We start from the raw sequence: 22,513 nt of genomic DNA on the forward strand, positions 1-22,513 counted from the left end.
GAAACAGCAAATAAAATACACACATTTCACCAAGACTGAGTACAAGGAAAAAGTCACAAACAGTAATTCATTCATGAATCAATGCAAATGAATTTGGAATTTAGTTTAAAGAAGTAATTTACTAGAAACAAATTACCAAAAAATAGAAATTCTAAATAAACCAATAAACATTAAAGAAAATGAATACATAATCAAAAGCTTCCTCCCGCAGAAAGAAGCAACATACCCAGTTCCTTTTATAATCAGTTTTTCTAAGTATTTAAATATTATTTCTTTCTCTCAAACTATCCCAAAGAACTGAAAAAGAAGAATCGAAGAAGAAGGTAGGATAACTTATGAAAAAGAAGCAAAATATATTAACATAATTACAAAAATCCTAAGTAACATGTCGTCATATTTTAAAAATTCTAATAGATCAGGAGGAAGTAGGACTGTCCTTGGGATGGATGTCGTCATTGAGTTCCTAGGGCCCTGCTGGGGTGGTTTGCAAAGGGCACTGCACCCTGTAATGTTATCTCCATTAAAACATAACCCCAATTTCATGACGAAAAACTCATCAGACAAACCCAAACTGAAGAAATTCTGCAAAATACCTGGCCAATATTTCTCAAAACTCCAAAGATCATGAAAAATAACTAAATGCAGGGCTGTATCCTGATGGAATCCTGAAACAGAAAGAGGAGAGTGATAGAAAGACTGGCAAAATCCAAACAATATCTGAAGCTTAGTTAAAAGGAATATGGGAAATGTTAACGTTGATGTCTTAGTTTTGACAAATAGAAGATTAATACAGGATATTAACATCGGAGAAACTAGGTGAAGATGCAGACAGGTCTCTGTACTGTCTTCGCAACTCTTAGTATTAGCAAATCTAATACTATTTAACAATACAAAGGTGATTAAAAGAAATCTCAACACTCACTCATGATGGAAACTCCTGGCAAACCACGAAGAGAAAGGTGTCTCAACTTGATGACGGTGTCCATCATGACTTCGTGGTTTCCAAACCACGAGGTTTTATTCACACGTTGTGGTGAGGACTAAATGAAGTGATATGTTTGCAGTGGCTTATGAATTAATACTATTATGCCTGTGATCCCAGCAACAACATCAGACGTCTGCATGCGCAGAGTTCTTGGCCTTGTTTGTGCCGTGTGGCACTTGGACAGCCCGGGAAGGTCTTCAGACCCCTTCTCAGGATGTCTGCCAATGTTTAACATAAAATTCATATGGTTACTATGTGTGTGCATATATAGTTGTTAAATCACAATTATGCTTTTTTTGATATTGAACTCAACTTCCATTCTAAGGCTAGCCCTATGTGGTCGTTATGTGTGGTTGAAGAATCAGCAGGCCTGGGTGATCTGAGCAGGGAGGTGAGGCAGAGAGAAGAATCCACATCCCATGCCAGGGCTGGGCCTCCTGGGTGGGTGGGAAACTCAGGGCAAAGAGATCCTGAGAGGGGATGGGGAGGAAAGACCAAGAGGTCGATGTGGGACCTTGTTGAGTTTGAGTTGAATGATGTTTCCAACTGGATGTTTTTCATAATTGCATATCTTTTTTGAAAAGTAGTTTTTAGGCCAGGCGTGGTGGCTCACACCTATAATCCCAGCACTTTGGGAGGCCGAGGTGGGCCTTGAGGTCAGGAATTTGAGACCAGCCTGGCCAACATGTTGAAACCTTATATCTACTAAAAATACAAAAATTAGCCAGGTGCAGTGGTGCATGCCTGTAATCCCAGCTACACGGGAGGCTGGGGCAGGAGAATAGCTTAAACCTGGGAGGTGGAGGTTGCAGTGAGCTGAGATCACACCACTAAACTCCATCCTGGGCGACAGAGCAAGAGTCTGTCTCAGTGGCTCACGCCTGTAATCCCAGCACTTTGGGAGGCCCAGGTGGGGTGGATCACAAGGTCAAGAGATTAGGACCATCCTGGCCAACATGGTGAAACCCTGTCTTTACTAAAAATACAAAAATTAGCTGGGTGTGGTGGTGCATGCCTATAGTCCCAGCTACTTGGGAGGCTGAGGCAGGAGAATTGCTTGAACCCGGCAGGTGGAGATTGATTGCAGTGAGCCAAGATCGCACCACTGCACTCCAGCCTGGCAGCAGGGTGAGACTCCGTCTCAAAAAAAAAGAGTAAATACAAATATAAGCATTTTTCTCTCTGCATCCCTTTGGTCTAGTGAGCTCCAGGCAGTAACATCAGGTACAGATGTAAAGTTTGAAAAAAACAGAGGAGTTCCATCTGCAAAGGATCACTTTCATAATGAAAGACTGGAGCAGGTGCAGAGACTGGGGACCCCTCCCACCCTCTTTTCCCCATCCCCTCTGAGCCCTACTGATGTTGAAAGGTAGCTGATGCCTCGTCTTTCAGCTCTGAGCTTTACTGCTGTTGATTCCACATCTCAGTAAATTCTGGCCTGGAGACCACTGGTCCCACCCAACCTCCCATGAGAGACAATTTGTGAAAAGAACCCAGAATCTGGAGTCTGAAGGCTGTGGTTTGATTCTGGTCTCTATCTCTTTCCAGCTAAATCTTACATCTTAGACAAATCATTTGACCACCCCAAGCCTCGGTTTTCTCATTCATAAACTAGAGGTTGTATATTTCTTTTCACAGTGTAATGAGGATTTAATGAGACAACGTAAATCAAAGTGATTTGTGAGCTATGATGCCAGGAACTACACCAGAATTTGTTGTTACTTTTTGTATAATCAACCCGAGTCATGCAGTGTATTTTCCTGTCTACATCAACTATAAACACAACGTGTCACACTCCACCAGTCCAGAAGTGGCAGTTTTTCTGCAGTCATTAGGTTACTTTTCCTATCCACAGCACTTGTTTTCCTAATCTGTGCAGAGCACTGGTTTTCAAGCCAGGATGATTTTCCCTCTCGTGAGGGTGGGGACACAGCACTGACTTCCAGTGGGTAAGGGTCGGGCACGCTACTAAACATCCCACACTGCACGGTCAGCCCCACCACAGAGAACACAAAACCTCAGTACCTGGAGTGGTTAATCCATCCTGTGAACCGACTGGGATGCCAGTCATGGAAGTTTTGATTGTTGATCTTTACTCCTTCAGTTGAATCCCATTTTCTGTGAGAGGTCACTTACCTCCATTAGCAAAAGTCCCTGGCCTGGCCTTGGATGTGTCTGGGGGGCACTAACACCTACTGGAGATGGGAGAGGAGAAGGAGACCTGCAGGGTAAGATGAGAGGCAGTGCATGAGAGAGAGCTGCCAGCTCTGCCTTCACTTACAAATGTAACCTTTCTAACATGTATTAAGTCACTGGTGGTAAAAACCTTAAAATTGTTGAATTTCAGTTTCATGTGAGTTAACAGTCACAGTTCACTGCCTTCCCTTCTTCTGCTGCTGTTTTCTCCCTTATGTTCAGTTCTTCTGACTCTTTTGAGCTCCAAAAAGCCATATGTACCCATGATCATCACTCTCCCGCTCTCCCTCTTCTTTCTTTCTTTCTTTTTTTTTTTTTCAGATAGAGTTTCACTCTTGTTGCCCAGGCTGGAGTGCAGTGGCTCAGTCTCTGCTCACTACACTCTCCACCTCCCAGGCTCAAGTGATTCTTCTGCCTCAGCCTCTCGTGTAGCTGGGATTACAGGCATCCTGTATTTTTAGGATAATTGTTTGTATTTTTAGTAGAGACCGGGGTTTCAACATGCTGGCCAGGCTGGCCTCGAACTCCTGACCTGAGGTGATCCACCCACCTCAGCCTCCCAAAGTGCTGGGATTACAGGTGTGAGCCACCGCGCCTGGCCTTGTCTTCTTTCTTTTACATATCTTTGTGCATGACACATGTTGACAAGGAGATGCCGTTGGTAGCCTTGTGTCCATTTCTGGAATTCCAAGATTTGGCTTTCACCACCTCTTCCTGACCACAGCAAGCAGTTACCAAGGGCAATGGAGATATTTTCATTCCTACCCTTGGTTACTTACCCTGATGCCTTCTGATGATTTTCAAAATCAGAGGTCGAGCTGATCATCTGAATTGTGAATTATTCAGTCTAATGGCACAGAAATTAATAAGACAAAGTCGTGAAACTCCCATCTGTCTCCAAGCTATCTACTTGTGGATGTTTATGAAGCTAAGAAACTTGCCATATGTGTAGCATATTGTCTGAAGGAAAAGAAATGCTCTACTTTTTAGAAAATCCTGACATTGTATGTTGTGTTTTTGTTCCAACTTATTAGATGGCCTTCTCTTCTTGTCACAGGTAAATAAAACGGCTTCATCCTATTCATCTTTCTCTGTTAGCTTTTCATAGCACTGATATGAATGGTGTCTGTTTACATGGGGTGTTCAACCTCATTCCACAAAGGATCTATCAACATCTTTTAAGTTCAAGCTGTTCTTGTATTTTCCCTCACAAGCTAACATGTTTTTAAATGTCTTTTCAGAAATGATAAACTTGAATTTTTCTTATGGTGGCTTTTGTCCAAACATCTCTAATTGTTTTGGAGATAGAGTCCTATTCATTTTCACAATATTCCTCTAAAAACGTAGGCAATATTATGCCACTTTGCGCAAGGTCAAACCGTAGCATATGGGAGTTTATTAACTCTCTTTTTGCCATGCATCTACATTCTTAATCCTTTTCTATTCTGTTAGCCCATGGATGCTATTGCTTCTCTTCCAATTCTCCCTTGTGGTTAGCTGAATACTCCTCATGAAGTTTATCATCCTCAACTCCCATGGTAGTTACTTAAGGATGTCTTACCCTCCCTCATTAGCCTGCAGGTTCAGTGTCCTTCTCTGACTGGTTTAGGACCACATACTGAACTCAGCTCATGTGATCTACACAACTCAATGCATAGAATTAAAAGAATGTCTAAGATCCAAATGAAAAGAGAGAATATGAGCTTTACAAATGGATGTACCATTGAACATATCATAGAAACACATGTATTTATTTCTTGAATATAGAAAAATGATAATGTAGCATTTTTCATAGGATGATAGTAACATATTTGTTTTCAATGTGCTTTTCTTATTTGTTTAATCCTCATGAGATCTGACTATATAAGCAGGGCTGCCGTACCACCTTAAAGATGAATGAACTGAGACTCAGAGGCTAGGTTGCCATCCTAGTGTCTCCAGTCTTGCAAGGAATAGAGGATTTCCTAACAAATTCCAGTGATCACATGGCAGTTCTTTCTGTTCTGACTGTAACATTTTCTCTGAAGCTCAACTCACCAATCTTGCCTTCATGTTCACCTCCCTCGTATCTCACTTTCCTAAAACCCACCTTTTATCACATTTCTTCCCCCAAATCACCAGTAGTTAGCAAGTGTTCCTCAGAAGGAAACAAAAGTAGCATGCCACTTACAGCCTGACATTATATGTGCGTTTTGTACTCCTAGGCCTTCCTTTCACACAGCCTTTCCTTCCGAGCACACTGGGCTGTTTGCTGTCCCAGCCCCAGGGAAGCCGTTACCTGCCTAGCAATGCCCCTCTAGTACCTCTCTTTACCAAACAGAATAGAAACATTCTCACAGACTCATTCGCTGCCTGCTTCGTCAGCATTTGATGCACCTTTCCATCCCCCGTGCTGCCTTATGCAGTTCTTCCACACAGTAGACAACTGGTTAACACTCATTACCTGCTTGATACCACTGAAAATATGAAATTAGGCAGAAAACTCACTCTTGGGACAAGACAGTGTCTACTGTAATCCGCCTGCAGACATGTTAGAAATCTGTACTAAGTCACAGATGCTTATAGTTTGGGGAGTTTTATTCTTACCAGATTTTTCTTTAATGCTGCAAATTGACAGCCTGAGTGTTTTAAGTGTCCGTGGCCATTAGAGGCAGTCTTTTGAGAGGACTTTTCACGTCAGTCATCTCTGTGCCCTTCCACTGGACTGAAAACAGTTTCTGGTCTGTTGTATGCACAGTTGGAATATTTTTTACATTGAATAATTCATTTTAACTTGATATACAAAGGGACTGATCCAGTGCACACTTTCATTCAAAGGCTGGATCCTGGAGCCTGGTATAATGTGTGTAGGCCACATCAGGCCATCCCAGGCTGGTTCACATGTCACACAGGAAACATTCTAGCCAGAAAGCTGCATCCAAGCCCAACACCCTTCTCTGAGAACACACTGCTTTTTGAGAGAACAGGGCAATGGCACCCGAAAACCCACACGCTCCTCTTCAGATTCAAATGGTAGCATACCCAGTATCCCACTGCAGGGTGACAGTGCAACTGAACTTGGCCCCGGTGACCAGCTCCTCTCTGCACATAGCTAGCTCCTCTCCAGCTCCTTCCCAACTGGTTTCAACTTTGCCTGTGATTTCTGCGTGAGCTGGAACATGCGAGAACATACAACGCACAGTCCCCAGGCAGCTGCTAACCCTGGAAATACCTGCCTCTCTCCTGGACGAGCTTTGTCTGTGCAATTGCATGAGAGATTCCAGTGCCTCTGGTCACTTAAGGTTGGCACCAACCCATAACTGGCGGCCGCACAACAGACGGGTGATCGGTGCTCAGTATTCTTGTGAGCATGAGTTTTTGTGTAAGGTTTTGTGAAAAATCTATGGCAGAGGAGAAAAAAAATGTCCCTGACGTCTACTGAAAACGGCCAGGCGCTGCTGGAGGGAACTGCGTCCCTGTCGACTGGCTGCGTTAGGAGGAAACGGTGTGCAGCCTCTGCCGGGCCCTGGCTGGCTTCCTTCCCCTTCCTTGAGGCTCCTGCCCCGGTTCTGCCGCCTCCCACAGACTGAGCCCTCGCTGTCACCTCCCCTTCTGCACAGTCCAGGCCCGTCGGGGTCCCCACGCCCCCTCCTGCTGCAGAGCTTCCGGAAGGCCCCTCCCCAGGCCGCGGCCTCCAGAGGCCTCTCTGCTCCCCCTTCCATCCTCCCTCCAGCGCACTAGCCCAGGTCCCTCTTTGCTCAGGTCTCCACCGGGAGGATTTAAAAAGTGAAAAGCCGAAGCCAGCTCTGTGTGTGCCTCGCCCTCCTTCCCTGCACACCCTGGAGAACACCCCAGTCCTTCTGGTGAAACCCCAGTCTCCTTGCTTCCCGTGGGCTTTTCTATCCACCGCGATCTGAAATTTCTCCGGCAAAGCAGCTGCGTCTCCAGACTCCTGGGCTCTTTCCTTTCCGACTCCCTGACCCCCGCGAGCCTCCCTGCACCCCCTTCTCCTCTCCACAGGGCTGCCGGGTTGCCCACGCAGCCCCTGCCCTCTGGGCACCCCCGTCCTCACTCCAGACCTGCATCACCAGCCCAGCACCTGTGAGCTCCAGCAGCTGTCACCCTGCCCACCCCTACCCAGGGCCAGCCTAGAACCCCTGCCTGCAGATTGAATCCACCCAGCAGCACAGACCCTCATCCCCACCCGGCGTTTCCCACCTGGGCCCTGGTGCTCCCGCTGGCTTCCCAGGAAACTCATCTCATTTCCATTTCTCTAGGAAACTCAGGGATGCCTGGGACCCTCCCGCCCCAGGACTCCCCACTCTCGGTGGATGTAAAGCTCCGCGTTTTTAATGTTCCCCGCACCACCGTCTTGCTGTGCGTCAGCTCAATCCTCTGTCAGTGCTTTTCTCGAGGGCATTCCTGTGGCTTGTCCTCACCCTGCCCCTCTCCCCGCACGCGGTGATGTTCTTCCTGACCCCGGAGTGGCCTCTGCCTTGCAAGCTGTTGGGTCCGCCACCGCCCAGGCACACCGCGGGTTTCTCAACCTGTGCCTCAGTTTGACCATGTACGCAAAGGGGTGGTGATCACACCTAGCTAACATTAACCTTGTGAGAATGAAGTGAGTTAGCATAAATCATGCTCCAGCGGCGTCCCTGAGCTAGACAGGCGCTAGGTAGGAGTTCGTGCAGTCCTCACCCACCGTCAGATTCCAGCAGGACACACCAGGAGGGCCACTGGCTGGCTCTCATCCTCCTCTACAGGTTTCTGCCCCTCTGGGACCTCACCTTCCTGCTCCTGCGCCTGTGCTTACACTGGACTGCTCCTTGTCCCTTGACCCTGGGGACGCCTCCATGCCCCTGTTTCTCTTGTCCTTCTCTTCTCTGCCAGGAACATTTCCCTCCCATCTCCCAGCCATGGGACTTCAAAGTCAATTCAATATCACCTTCTTCAGGAAGCCGTCCAGGCTCAGGGTCCCCGCCTCTCACCCTCTAAGAACAGGAAAACCCATGGAATTATTTGCTCCCTCTGTGTTCCTGCCAGCACCGGGGTCAGGATTTCAGCCCAGCACGTGTCACAATGCATTGGCGGTTAGCCGCTTGGTGGTGACTTCTTTCTGGATCCCTCTGTCTTGACGGTCTCTAGACTACTGAAAGGTGAGCAGAGGTGGGCAAGAAATACTGGCTCAATTAAAATTCTTGAAATTATAAATTTTGGAAATCATGACCAAGGGTAATGTTTTCTGTGCTGCGTTTTGTCTATATCCTTATCGGTTTGGGGTGTTTGCTCTGCCCTGGAACTTCAAAAACCAGTTTCTGACCTTCTTTTAAAAGTAAATCTCTTACTTAAGATTTAAATATATCAAATTTTTTTATTTCTGATGAGGAATAATAAGAAAATAATATAAGGATTTTTAAAACTTTTACATCTCAAAAAAGACATGAAAAGCGAAAAATGCCCAATTTGCTTTAACATGACTGCAATTTGATAAATATTTTGGACTTCTATTTGCAAAAGAATGTAAATGATCTTTATTGTAAAGACTTACTTGATACAGCTGAAATATCACCATTGTACTCCACTAAAATGAAACGTTTGTTGGACTGGGTCTTGTTTTTCTTGATTGTTGTTGTTGTTTTAATTCCTTGCTCTTTAGACTGCTGTTTAAAATCTTATGTTTTTTAATGTGTTACCAAGGAGAAACTGTGAGAGCAAATTCCATAGTGTAGAATGGAATTCCTCCCCCTGCCCTCCCCAGCCACACACACATATGTTCTCATCCTCATCGGCAGACTTTTGTTCCCTGCCCGAGAAAGACAGCCTCCCACTGAACAAACAAGGCCTCCGAAGGATGCTTTTCTTCCATGTTCCTACAAATTAGCGTGAATCCGTGCTATGTTGTGTAGAACTTCAGAGAGACATTTTATTATTTGTCCTTGATAGGAAAATGGTTTGCTGATTCCAGATACGATTACCTCACCTTTCTTTAAATGAGCTTCAGTAAGCATAACGTCCCATAAACATCTTTACTTTTAAAATCATGAATAAAAGTTAAGTTTACTGACTAAAACATATCCTTTGGTCCAAGGAATATTATTTATATAACCTTAATTTTTTAACAGAACTTAAATATTATCAAAGCTGTATTTCTAGAATGAAGTATGAAATGAATCAATGTATTAGAAATTTGCACATGTTACATAACAATCACTTCCTAACAAATGCTTAGCAGGTCCTATTTATACATTTGAGCCCTTGGTTTCTACCCCGAATATGTCTTCTTAAATCCACTGTTTTTCTTTGCTCTTTAATTTCAGTTTGTTTGGTTTAATGATAGCTACTGAACATAAATGCCAAATTACAATGGCACTTCCCAGCTGTGTGCAGAACTGTATATTTTAAGTACCAATTTGTGATGAAAGAATGCTTCCAGCTCAATTCTCATCAGCATTAGAGGCTTTAGCAATTGCCAATTATTTTTCTAAATTACCTATTTTAATTAAGTAAAATATTGTGAATTTAAGATTATGAAGTATTCAAGCATTATTTCATCTTTAACTAATTAGTGAGAAAAAGGGAATTATATTTTGGGACATTAAGTGGCTATTTTTAGAATAAAATGCTTCTATGGTTTCAATGCTTTAAATTAAGAGAAAATGCACAAACTTCTCTTGAAATCCTGTTACATTTGGGGTCTTTGCTGGAGCACACCTTGAACTGATTATTTGTTCTAATATAACATAAATTTGTATATTAATTGGAGCCAAAATGCCCAGGAGGTTGAGGCTGATATCTCCCTTGACCATTTTAACACATGTAGATCCCTCAGCTACATTTTAAAACCACCTGTTTCTATTTTACCCTCATAGAACAAAGCCTAGAACTTAGGAAGGACCCCAAGTTATATCCATAGATCTGACCATCATCCTTAGTTCAGTTCTGAGATTTCCATTCCTAACTTATCGCTGGATCCCACATTCTATTTCTTACAAGGGCATTTCAAGAGATATGTACAGACGAAGGAAAATTGGCACCCAAATCTGCCTGCCTGGCAGCTGGCAGCAATATTGGAAGGCATCAAAAGGCATTATTAACTGACATTGGCAAGGTGATTTTGTGAAACCTTCCTTTTGTATGTCAGCGCAGGCTACGACTGTCCCTAAACTGTTGCTTCAATGCAGACAGCACAACTCTTTCTGTAACAGTGGGTCTCCCAGCTTCTTCCTCCTGAACTCCGCCCATTAACGGCAGTGAGCTCGGGAGGGGAAAAGGGTTAGTCAACAATTCTGCTTGGCTGCTTCAGGGGAGAGCCAGTGTTCTGCAGACTAGCGAGCTAATTAGGCACTCTCGATGAGGTCATTAAAGGACAATAAAGGAAAATGGAAACAATTCACAATATGTGCAGACAAATTTCTATATCGAATAATTTTTGTTTGTATTTAAATGTTGGGTAGAAACTTTCTATCCTGAGTAATGGTTGCTTCAAAAAAAAAAAATTCAGATTGAAACTTATCCTTTAAGCACAAAAGTATAGTCGGAAATATTTAGTCGTCGTGACTACCACAGATGATACCGATAGTTCCGAATCGCCAATCTGATGGATAAACTCTGCTCTCGCCAGGGTGTGGTGACCTGCGAGGGAAGGGGCCAGCACTCCTGGATTCCCCTGCACATTTTCAGTGCTCTTGTTTCGTTCATCCACCTCATTCTGGAAATGCAACTGGGAGATTTCTATTTCAGATGTGTGTTTATTAAAATGCTACTTTCAGAAGTGCTTTCCAATTTACTCAACAGGCAATATGAGGTCATATTTGAAAATACAAAATGTGGTGACTTTTGGCATTGATTCCTGTGTAGTCGTGTGAATTCTTGGAGTTTCTAAAAGGGTATTTTTTTTTTAACATCAGTTTACATCCCATTTCACTTGACAATTTGAAGTATCCAAAATGAAACAAGCGCATTGGATGGACGACTCAATTGAATGCAACGCAAGTCAATAAAGATAAATGCAAAGTAGTGTCTTGAAGAGATAATCCCATAAACACAAACGATGAAAGAACCGATTAAACTTAGTGTGGGAAAAAGATGAAGAGGTTTTGACAAGTGAAAACTGAGTGCAACTGAAAGAATAATCAACTCTTTTGTGACATGTCAATACTATCACTATTGAGTGTAAGATGCACGAGTCTTTCTCCCTTGGAACCACCAGCTCCTGCTGCAGTAAGGGCGAACAACATGGAAAGAAGGAAACAGTGATTACCAGCAGTGGTCAGAAACCGAAACCTGCGAAGCCCTGAGAGGAAGAGCAGCTGTGATTTTGCACCAGCGGTCCTATGTCTCTGGGGAAGGGGAGCATTTCAGAGTCTGTGGAAAGACATCTCCTCTTCCCAGGAGGGATGTCCCAGCCTCAGAACTGGGAGCCTCCTGGCATCAGGATGACCAGAATGGGGGTGCCCTTAACAGCTAGCCCTGGTACAGCCCCCTCCGTGGAACTGGACGTGCCCCAGGGTTGCTCAGCCAAACAGAAAGATCAAGAGGCAACATGATAGTTGCCTATGATGTGGCTATAAAGGGCTTTTGTGGGCACTGTGTGGTCCTTCATTTGCCAGTGCCACCGCAGGAATGACGAGGAAAGTGGCCAGCAGTCGAGATATTTAGGTTAGACATTAGATAAGAGGCTGTCTTGGCAGCTCCAGGAGACACTCTGACAGTTCATCTTAAAGGTCACAGACCCTTCCTCCCTGCAGCATAGACTCCTAAGTGAGGTGGCTTTCCAGAGGAATCCTGGCATCTCCAGTATTGAGACAGACAAAAGGATTGGAAAGCTACAGCGGAGAAAGGAATTAAATAAGCCACACTGACTTCCAGAAATCACTCCGCTCCACATCTAGATGTTGCTCTTGCTCATACACTGTGTAGACCTGCCAGATTTCACAAATAAAAATACAGGATACCCAGTTAATCTGAATTTCAGATGAACAAGAAATAATTTTTAATACAAGTATGAAATACTTAAGACATGCTTATGCTAAAAACATTTTTGATATTTATGTGAAATGTAAAGTTAACTGAGCATCTGTGTTTGATCAGGCAACTACAGCAAGAACCACACGCCTCATGCACACACGGTCCGTGTCCTCTGGCCACCTGCATGTGACATTCTGGAACTGTCACATCAACAAAACAAGCCCAAAGCTCTTATCTCTGAAGCACTGGAAGTTAAGTTACTACTTTAGAGGAGATGAGCACTTTTTAAACATTTAATGTGGAAGAAAACATGGAATACATATATATAATAACTTACAACACAAAATGACTTGTCCTTGGCCTCCAAAGCCTTCACACCTAGATTACAGAATTAATTTTTCACTGGTTCTTCCTACTTTCCACTTTGCCCCCATACCTCCTCCTACACAAAACTGTCAAATCAAGTGGTACAAAGGCTGCTTTCCTAAAGTGACTTCCCCTTTGGGCATCCGGTGAATGCCAAACAGGCATGAAAGACCCTTCCCGAGCCCCCCTTCCAAAGATGCTTCTGCTTCCTCTGCCCTTGAACCGTACCCTGAGCTAGGAAGTATAGATGAACCGCGTGAAGAGAAGCCTCACCCCTTCATGAAGCAGGGAGGGTCATTCCAACTCGAGGGGTCAGGGAACACTTCCGGAGGGGGATGGCGTTTGGGCTGCACTTTGAAGAATGAGTAAAATTTAGATATGGGAAGCTGGGGAGAGAAAGGCCTGGCCGGCCTAGGGCAGAGGCCCTGGATTGGGGCATGTCTTGTGTATTCTGAGAGCGAGGGGCCCTATTGGCTGATGGTGAGAGGATGTCCAGATTCAACGAGATACCTTTTTGTCATCTATAGAAACCTTTTTGAGTACCATGTCATCATTCAGGCCATGCAACAGAAAAAGTTATCTGCAACTATTTTAAGTATCAGAAACTAAGAAGTTCATTTGAAATATCTCTGATCTGTGCCTTTAAAAATTCATTTTCAGTATCACTATAAATCCGTTCACCTGACTCTAAATCCCATGCCCATTTCAGAAGCCCCAGCTGCGTGTCTATTCCGTCCCAGCTCCGCTCCAACTGAAGATGTGATTCCAGCGGCTGACCTACCTTTGTGCCCACACACGTCCTCTTGCTTTACTCGCCAGCCTTCTCCAGCTGCCTCTCGATCTTGGCACACACTGTGCTGTACAGGGGCCTTTTTATATGCTCCTCCCTTTGTCTGGAATGGCCTTTCCCCTCTTTTCTCCAAGTTCATCCTTCAGGATTTAGCTAAGTATTGTCTCCTTTAAGAATTCTTCCCTGGCCGGGCACGGTGGCTCACACCTGTAATCCCAGCACTTTGGGAGGCCGAGGCGGGCAGATCACGAGGTCAAGAGATCGAGACCATCCTGGCCAACATGGTGAAAACCAGTCTCTACTAAAAAAAATACAAAAATTAGCTGGTTGTGGTGGCATGTCCCTGTAATCCCAGCTACTCGGAAGGCTGAGGCAGGAGAATTGCTTGAATCCAGGAGGCAGAGATTGCAGTGAGCCGAGATTGCACCACTGCACTCCAGCCTGGTGCCTGGCAACAGAGCAAGACTCTTTCTCAAAAAAAGAAAAAAGAACTCTTCCCTGAGCCCCGAGACAGGCCGAGGGGCCCTTCACAGCACTCTTCTGTGGAAGCCCTCACCACTTCCACAGGAGAAAAGCCACAGTCTGGAAGGCTGCCTTTGGAATGTTTCTCCCATCTGACCCTGAGCTGCCTGCTGTGGTCTCCCCTCAGGCCCTTGGCTCCTGCAGCCTCTTCTCCATCAGGGCTGTCAGCCTGGCTCTGGGCATCCGCTGCCACCTTTAAACTCATGACTCCGAAATTTCAGTTTGCCTGAGCCACAGACCTAGATATTGAATTATCTGTTCCTCAAAGCCTCAAGGTCATTCTCAACTTAAAATGTTTAAAGCTAAACTCTCACCTTCCCCAAGTCTGCTGCTAGTCCTACATCGCTTGTCCTTCCCCAGGCACCTTTCTTCTGAACCAGCACCCCAGCCAGGTGCACAAGTCCTATCTGATGGTGCCCTGTGACTTCCTCCCTTTCCACTGCTGCTGACTGGGTTCCCACTGAGGAGCTCTCTCCTTCTGGGAGCTATGCTCCCTCCCACGTTGGTCCTCCCCGAGCCATTTGGACTAGTTTTCTGCTGCCAAAACAAATTTATGGAGTTGGGGGCCTGAAACAGCACAAACGTATTATCTTACAGCTCAGGAATGCAGAAGTCCACACAGGTCTTACAGGGCTAAAATCCAGGTATCTACAGAACCGTGTCTCCTCCTGGGGCTCTGCAGGAAAGCCTGCTTCCTGGACTTGCCCAGCTTTCACTCCTTGACTCATGGGCCCCTTCAAAGCCAACTTCTTCAAAGCCAGCAATGTCAAATCTCCTTGACCTTTTTCCTCTGTCATCTTGCTGTCCTCTTGTGCTTCCCTTTGCCACTTTATGGACCATCGTGATTACATTAGATCCACCCAGATTATCCAAAAGGATCTCCCTATCCCAAGGTCCTTAATGTGAGTGTGTCTGCAAAGTCCCTTTTGTCATGTAATGCCACATAGTCAAGAGTTCTAGGAATTAGATTACGGCCGTCTTGGTGGTGGTGGGCAGAATATTCTGACTATCACACCATGGAGTGATCTTCCTAAAACACATCTCTTCTCCTACCGACAATAACTAACTGCTACCTGTGGAGTAAAGTCCCAACTTCCTGTTTGGGCATATTGCTCTCCATCCTCTGTCCCATGTCCAGTAGTGCCTACATTCAAGAAACCAGTGGCATTTGCTGAGTAGTTGTGTGACTGCGTCTGTGTCTACTAATTCTGCTCTTCAGCCTTGATCATTCCCAAGTCACCACCTCTACAACAGCTGCCAGGGCCCACCCTCCGAGGTGGAAATGCAAACTCCCTCTGGGTGCTTGTTGTCCCTACACTCACGTCTCTCCTGTCACCTCTCCCTCTTTATTGCACCTTGCTGGTGACCAGCGGAGCTCCCCGTGAACAGGGAACTTGTCTGCCCTGTCGCTGCCTCCCCAGCACCAGGCATGGTGAATTACAAATGTCAGCTCAATGAGTGGATGCACACACATTAGGCTGTGGAGCTCATGCCTGCTCCTGGGACTACTGCTTGCTCTCACACTAAGAATAGTTATCCAGCCAGCTGAGGATGTACACAGTCACTTCTCAGAATGAAAAAGGACACAAACCCATGTTTCACTTTCCTACACCCCTGGTGAATTAAACGAAGCCACAAGCACTCGGCTTGGAGGATTCTATCATTCCTCATGTTCTGTTCCCCGCCGTTTACGTCACTTCGTATTTTCTTCAGTGAACCTTTCTTGAGTTTTAGTAACACTATGCAAGTTGTCATTAGACCAAGAACAAATGGGGGATCATTTACTCCTTAGTTGACAATTAATGGACGTTAGCAAGCTGAGGGGCTTAACCCTTGGCTTTTCCACTAGGACCTAAGAATCCATAGAAATGATCTACAGTTCTTGGAAAGAAATGCAAAACTAAGTATTTATGGGTTCATGTATAGACTCTTGTAAATAACATCTCTTATTCCTCACCAGGACCAGGAGGTAGCTCTGAGAGAATGGGAAATGCTCCCATAAATCTTAAGTACATGACGAAACCAAGACTAGGCCTTCACCTGTGTTTTTTCTGCTCTGTAGTGAAATGAGGCTGCTGGTGATATTAAGAATTGTCCCTAGAGGGAGTGGCCACCTTGATGTATGTTTGGGCTGAGGAAGATACTAAGATGAACTTGAGTGGAGAATTATAGTAAAAGCAACCCCGGTGACACGGAGGAGGGAGTGATGGGTTTTAGGAACTGCTTGTGCATGCCTGGCTGAACTGAACCACTAAACCTCTTTCACCCATCATTACTTGTATCTTAGGATAGGGAACCAGCTATTTGAGCTGATGAACCCTTAAAGATCAAAGCTTCCATTTTTATGCAAATAGCCAAGAACAATAAAACCTAAGAAAGATTAATAGGCAATGTGAATTACAGTAGGATGTGTATCATTAAAAGTTACAGCAAGCCGGGCGGTTTTTTCAGAAGTAGGTTCCCAGCAAGGACAACTTTTCAAATTTGTGTTTTAAATTATTTTTAGATGAGAAGAGGTAATAGCAAAACGTAACCCTGAATTTCATTGGTTCTCTAATCCGTCACAATCTTCAGATGACATAAATATGTAATTTTGAATTAGACATTACTAGGAAATAATATCACACACTCCGACGTGCCAGGTAGCTCGTCACATGGCAGCAGGCACAGGCTTTGGTACTGAAAGCACTTGGAATCTGCCTTAAGTACCACTCTAACTAAACATGCCTTCTTTAGCTTTAGAAACCCATTTTGCAATCCAGGTCTCGATCGTGCTGCCGTATTAAACTGTGGGTCTGCATAAGAAACCACATGCCGATCCTTCCTGAATAACTGCTGCATGTTGCTTGAAGATAGAGTAGATCATGCCTTTGAGAATAGCAGCTTTGAATGCCTTGAGCACAGGCTTTGGAGTAAGAGAGCTGGATCACAGATCTCCTGCTTCCAGGCTGTGCGACCTCAGGCAACTTAGGGAACCTCTCTGAGTCCACATTGTCATTGCATACTGCTGTTAAGTGCCACAAGATGTAACCTTGTTAAAGAATTTAAATGTTGTATCTGTCTGGCATTTTAAAGAGTTTAAAGTTTCATTTTAGCTAAAAATAATAAATACTATATTTGTTATAATATTTATTACATGTGTTATGTAATATATAATTATATATATATATCATTTTAGCTAAAAATAAATATGATTTATCATAATATATTTTTTATTATATTATTATTTTTAGCTAAAATGAAGGAAATTGATGTGCTATAAAGGAAGACTTGTTCTACTCTTATTATAACTGCACTTACACAATTTTTAAAAACTAGTGCTGAATCCCTAGTGGAAAGATCACTGGACTGAGTCTCACATGATGGGCTTTAGTCCTGACTCTGCACTCACCAATTTCTTCCTACCTATTCAATATCATGAGTATTCTGGTAAGTTGTTTCCATACATTATCTTATTTACTTTTACAAGGTCAGGGGTAGCATTAACCCAATTACTTGTCCTTTCTAGGTTCTTCTTCTGCAGGATAAGGGGGTGGAATGTCCTCTCGGGTCACTTCAGCAACAGTATTTTAAAGGAATGCCTCCCACAAATTGTTTTCTAATTTTACTTTGAAGAATTCCAGGGATGACAGTCCTAGAGTGTTCGTGACACTGGTAGACACCTCCCCCTCCCCTTTGGTGGCCCCAGTCCTCATTCTGCCTCCACCCCTGTGACTTCCTCTCCTGCCTCCTCCAGGGATGGACAACCCACACTCAGCCCCACTCTCTCCTTGCCAGCCTGTCTCCGATAGAGCCTGGCTTTCCCCTTCAGGTGTTGGTTAGCCTTTCTCTGTACCTTTAATTATTTTTCATTTCAATTATTTTGGCCGTGTGTCTAGGAATCACTATTAGATAGAGAGAACCATATCAAAGACATTGCTCTGTATGGATCTGTCCTCTGTCAAGTCCAAGACACGGATTCATTGTCATCTCTCATATTTTTTGGACATGCGTTTGATGAGGTTTCTTAATTTTGACAGAGTTAATGCTTCCGAGAAACTTCATAAAGATTCTACAGCCATTTTAGTAATGGGGGGACTACAGTAGAAATATATCTGCGAGTAATGAAATCCATCCCCTGGAAGCTGTCACCACAGATTCAATAATCATGCTCCCCACGCGGCATCCTTTCAGGACCTCAAGATGTCTTGTCAAGTGTATTTAATATCCAGGATATTTAATTTACCACAGAGCTAACTCAAATATATTTGTATTCATTTTCACGCAGAGTTTTGCAAGTCACCAAGACTTAAAATAATGGAGGTTTTGACCTCTAGGTGAATAATTACTTTTTTTCTTTTCAGGTACTGTACTCACTAAAATACATTGATGAATTAATAAATGGCATATCTTCTATACTAGATTTCAACAAAATAACTTTTATAAGAGCTAGAATTGCTGCGTGGAGAATATTGACATCATGATAGGAAAGTCGGGCATTTTAGTAATTAAGTTAAACAGTTATTCTGCCCCCACAACTCAGTTTTCCTTCCAATTTTCCAACCCCAATTCAGAATCACTGAACCTGAAACTTGCTAAGAAGAATAATACGTAGTCAGCTGAATTTCCCTCATTTAATATGCTTAAGGGAACAAAACCCTCTCTTCTTGGAGGAATTCCCATCATGCTCTCTATATTTTCCTTTCCCCTTCAGCTACCATATTAAGTATTTACTATCTTGGCCATTCTGCTAGGCTCCTTGTAAATATCATGTTATTTGCTCACAAGCACTTTATATGAATGTGAGGCACCTGGAGTCCAGAGCTCCTGCATGCCCAAGGTGACAGGAAGTGGCAAGGCCATGATTTATCCTGTCTGTTAGAAGTCCATGCTCTCAGCTGGGTTCGGTGGCTCATGCCTGTAATCCCAGCACTTTGGGAGGCCAAGGCGGGTGGATCACAAGGTCAGGAGTTCGAGACCAGCCTGGCCAATATAGTGAAACCCTGTCTCTACTAAAAATACAAAAATTGGCCGGACATGATGGCAGGTAACTGTAGTCCCAGCTACTTGAGAGTCGGAGGTTGCAGTGAGCCAAGATCAAGCCACTGCGCTCCAGCCTGGGCAACAGAGCAAGACTCTTGTCATAAAAAAAAAAGAAAGAAATTCATGCTCTCATCTGTTCCATTAGAAAATGTGCTGCTCTCAACATCCATCTTTGGGGCCATGTGATCAACAACACATACACTTGGCTCTCTGTTACCTTTTGCATTTCAGTACAATCCATAGCCTAGAGTTCAAGGCCCTCCAGGATTTCAGTCTTATGTGCCATCCCCACTTTATTTGTCATTACTCCAGAGGCTGAATCTTCATCAGGAAGCCTAACATTTTTATCCCCACTGAGACGTGCCTGCTGTATTTGCATTCTTGATAAAAAGCCTTATTTAGGATTATTCATTTTCACATCTTCAAGAAGTGGGTGACTGTTTTTTGGTGTGGGTTTGGGTTTACTATGTAATGTGATGCCTTGCAGAACATGCCATATCTGGGCATTTTGATGTGATCATTTGTTCAAAGACTGGATGCATTCCTTTGGACGGTTCTGCACATACATGTAACCGATTCCTTCTTGATGGACATGAGGTTATTTTGAGGATCTTGCTATTAAGCACAATATTATAACTTGTATTTTGTGCTTGTGCATATATTTTGTGCACTCTTGTGTATATATCTGAACAGTAGAGTCTTAAGAATAGAATGTGCATGTTTCATTGAGAAAGAGATCAACTCTTAGCCCCTCCAATCCTCCAGAAGTTGAAACGATGGTCAAGGTCCTCATTTTCTTAATTTGGTGTTTTGTCTTTGGGTGTCCTCTGACATCAGGGTTCAAGTGAGTTCATTCCATGGCTCCGTCGTGCTACCCAATAGCGTTACTAGGAGCTGCGTGGACCTCTCAAAATCCAGGGGCTACTTCCTGAAAATTTAGAAAGGAATTGAAATTGTGGGCACGTGTTTGTTGTACCATAAAAGTATCTCCTCAAATGGATTTGCATGAAATTTTAAGTAAGTCTAGAACTTTTGAGTGGAAGAGACTGGTTACATACCTGCCAGAGAACAGGTACTGAAGGGTCAAATACAACTCACTAGAAGACACACAGAACTGCATGGGCAGAAAACACCTGTCCCACAGCCTTGGATATGGGGCTTGCTAGAGTCTCCACAGCCTGGACTCTGCTGGAGGAAAAACTGAAAGTAACCCGTCAGCTGCCAGGGCCCAGCCCCAGCCTGGAGAGCCAGGACAGCCAGGTCTTGGCAGGTACTGACCTACAAAGAGGACCACCCTGCTGGGTGGAGTGTGGTCAGGGAGAGGCAGCTGCAGGTGATGTTGGAAATCGATGCTCATGATCAACGTGGCTAGTCAAGCTCTGGTAGGACCATAGTTCTCGATCCTGGCTGCATGTTGAGATCACATGGGAAGGTTTAAAAGTTTTGATGCCAATTCCTAGTCCCACTTGTTGTGCAATAACCCAAATCCCCTCAAATGCTTCCAAATAATCTAAGTCACATGTGCTTGACACAGGCTTTTCAGCTTTCATTTGGTTTCTGCCAATTTCTTCCTCTCCTGCTCTATCTGATTCCACAAGAGAACAGCCTCCGGATTGGCAAGAGCAGACGACCAGAGTGGTAAATCCTTGCCCAAGAAAGACCCCAGTTCACACTGTCAGAGGGTAGTTTTCTCCACGTTTCTGGTCCCGTAAGGATTCAAGGGTAACATCTGGAGCTTAGGTGGGCATTTTCGAAAGCTTCCCAGGTGGCACATGCAGCCAAGGCTGAGAACTACTGCAGTAGGACTGCAGCCAGGGTGAGGCCCACTGGGTCCAGTGCCCCCAGCTGGCAAGAGCTGCCCAGGCGTAAAGGCCCCAGCAAAGTAGGGCACGGTGATCTTTAACTCTGACTGTGAAAGTGGTGATGAAGACAGAAGCCAGTCCTGGTTATTGGAAGCACAGTAGGGTTGTCCAGGGCCGCACAGAGCCAGGGAGATAGGGCTGCTGTAGGACTCGCCAGAGACCAGACAGCAAGACAACCTCTGAATCTGTCAGCCCGGCTGCTAATGGAATCCCACCCTAACCAAGTTTCAGTAGGAAATGTGTGCAACGCCACTGCAGGTGGAGGGCATGGCTCCCGCTGGGAGGGACTGCTGGAGATCAGGACCTGACCCATCTTCTTCTTCCCAATTAAGTGCATCCAGCCAGTGTACACTGCCCGGGATGTGGCTGGCAGCTCCCACCTGGGGAGTTTCAACCATTGCCAAACATACTTGCTAATTCAGCTGATTTTTTTATCAGCTCCACTTTTATGTAATTTTTTTTTTTTTTTTTTGAGACAGCCTCAGTCTGTCGCCCAGGGTGGAGTCCAGTGGCACAATCTCGGCTCACTGCAGCCTCTGCCTCCCGAGTTCAAGCGGTTGTCCTGCCTCACCCTCCCGAGAAGCTGGGATTATAGGCACCAGCCACTCCGCCCAACTTTACATTTTTAGTAGAGGTGGGGTTTCCCCATGTTGGCCAGGCTGGTCTCCTACTCCTGACCTCAGGTGATCTGCCTGCCTCTGCCTCGCAAAGTGCTGGGATTACAGGTGTGAGCCTCCGCACTCAGTCTTCAGCTCCACTTTTGAGCTAGATTTAAATGCTGAGGATTTTATTAGTATAAAAAATAATGTTGTCCATATTTTTGTATCATGTTATTCTTGTATCTAACCTTGTTATTGTATTTTATTAATTTAGAAATGGTTTATGAGTCATTCAAAAGTGTTTAGTAGCATATTAAATATTAAGATTATTAAGACAATTTATACCCAAATAGATTTAGACCTTCAGTCTGAATTCCTTTTGGTGTGAGAAATAACTTTTATTGCAAAATAGAAAGGTTAATAAATAATTGTAAAGATAAATTTTCAAAGGGAAAAAGAACTTGTAGACCTGAATTATTATTTAAACCTACAAATAATATATTTTAGAGGTAAATAGATATTGTGATTTATTTTTAAGCTGTCATGATTCAAAAACAACCTTTCTCAGATAAGCAGAAATTGGTTAAAATAGACATTATTTCAGACTTCTATTTATTATTTTTCTGTTCTCATGCATAATCATGAGGCTTTGCAGAGTTCCACTTTTTTTAAAAGAAGTTCTCTTTAAAAAAAATAGGATGTAAAATATTTGTTTTTAAAAACACTGAGGCCATATCAGGAAGGGTAATTGGGAGGAAAAAATTAGGTCACAATGAGTAACAAAATAGTATTTGTTTCTGTTTACACTGGCTCTGCAATCGCCATAATCTCCCTCAAATTCCTTTGGATATCTGAGTCACATGTGTTCATGACACGGACTTTTCAGCTTCCATTTGATATCTGCCAGTCTCTTCCTCTTCTGCTCCATCTAACAAGAGAATATCCTCTACATTGGCCTGAGGTCACCATCCAACCCCTGCCCACACCCTGGGCTCACAACTAAGTCCCCAGTTCACACTGCGTCAGTTTCCCATCCAGCCTGCATGTCAGGCCACACTCCATGGATGCTGGGGGTGACTGTTAGGGACCTTGGGCTCTGCCCTCACTTGAGTTAAGAAGCTGCATAGGAGAGAGAGTAGAACCACATTCCGATCTCTGAACCTTTCACTCCTCCAGGAATGATGGGGACCGGAATGCAAAACTATCAGACTAACACATAATACAG

General features: G+C 44.2%; 1 protein-coding gene and 2 long non-coding RNA genes across 6 annotated transcripts in view; 1 reads left to right on the plus strand and 2 right to left on the minus strand.

Moving 5' to 3' along the window:
• LOC118153135 (uncharacterized) overlaps nt 1-13,342 on the minus strand; it is a 44,541-nt gene extending 31,199 nt beyond the window's left edge. The window contains exon 1 of the long non-coding RNA XR_004742429.3: nt 13,275-13,342. This is a non-coding gene — a long non-coding RNA (uncharacterized LOC118153135). The remainder of the gene's footprint in view (nt 1-13,274) is intronic.
• Nucleotides 1-22,513, plus strand: part of PACRG (parkin coregulated) — a 592,113-nt gene that overhangs the window by 415,403 nt on the left and 154,197 nt on the right. The window lies entirely within an intron of this gene.
• LOC118153136 (uncharacterized) lies at nt 522-6,728 on the minus strand. Its single transcript, XR_004742430.3, has 3 exons — nt 3,011-6,728; nt 923-1,203; nt 522-665 (listed from the first exon to the last, which is right to left on the minus strand). It is a non-coding gene; the product is annotated as an uncharacterized LOC118153136 (long non-coding RNA).

Source organism: Callithrix jacchus, chromosome 4, assembly GCF_049354715.1.
Source record: "Callithrix jacchus isolate 240 chromosome 4, calJac240_pri, whole genome shotgun sequence".
Classification (NCBI taxonomy): domain Eukaryota; kingdom Metazoa; phylum Chordata; class Mammalia; order Primates; family Cebidae; genus Callithrix; species Callithrix jacchus.